This window comes from Oncorhynchus mykiss, chromosome 8 (assembly GCF_013265735.2).
Source record: "Oncorhynchus mykiss isolate Arlee chromosome 8, USDA_OmykA_1.1, whole genome shotgun sequence".
Classification (NCBI taxonomy): domain Eukaryota; kingdom Metazoa; phylum Chordata; class Actinopteri; order Salmoniformes; family Salmonidae; genus Oncorhynchus; species Oncorhynchus mykiss.
In genome coordinates this window covers 10,038,819-10,039,828 of record NC_048572.1, presented here as the reverse complement: position 1 = coordinate 10,039,828, position 1,010 = coordinate 10,038,819, and positions in this window count along the sequence as shown.

Sequence of the window (1,010 nt, the reverse complement as noted above, 5' to 3'; positions counted from 1 at the left end):
GGGCTTTGTATGCATCGCAGAAATTAGAGTAACAATGATCCAGGGTTTTACCAGCCCGGGTCGCGCATTTGATATGCTGATACAATGTAGGGAGCCTTGTTTTCAGATTAGCCTTGTTAAAATCCCCAGCTACAATAAATGCAGACTCAGGATATGCGGTTTCCAGTTTACATAGAGTACTATGAAGTTCTTTCAGGGCCATCGATGTGTCTGCTTGGGAGGGGGGGGGGGGGGGGTAAATCTGATAATGTATCCCGAGTGAGCCATGTTTCCGTGACACAAAGAACGTTACAATCTCTGATGTCTCTCTAGAAGACAACCATTGTAGTATACTCGGGAGCGGTGTGTGATGTGCATGTCTATGGAGCCTGACCAGAAGACCGCTCCGTCTGCCCCTTCTGCGGTGCCGGCGACCATCTCTGTCGGCGCCAGATGTCTTAGCGGTAAGAGCGTTGGGCAGTAAAGGTTGCTGGTTCGAATACACAAGCTGATGAGGTGAAAAATCTGTTCATGTACCCTTGAGCAAGGTACTGAACTCTAAATTGCTCCAGGGGCGCCGTACTGCTATGGCTGACTGTAAAACAACACATTTCACTGCACCTATCTGGTTATTAGGTACACCAGCCGTTCAGGAAAATGTATAGCTCCTACCGACAGTGAGTCAAAGTGGCCCTGGCTTACTATATAAAGCAGGCAGACGGGCATCCAGGCATTCAGTTACTGTTTGATTGGAAAAACGATTGACCTAAGCGACTTTGAGCATGGTATGATCGTCGGTAACAAGCATGTATTTTTTCCAGTATTTTTGAGACGGCCAGCCTACTGGGCTTTTCACGCATGACATTGTCTGGGGTTTACCAAGAATGGTGCGACAACAAAAAATTACATCCAGTCACCACTGACAGTCCTGTGGGCAAAAACAGCTCTTTGATGAGAGAGGTTGAAGGAGAATGGCAAGAATCGTGCAAGCTAACAGTGGTGTACAGAACGGCATCTCGGAACGCACAACT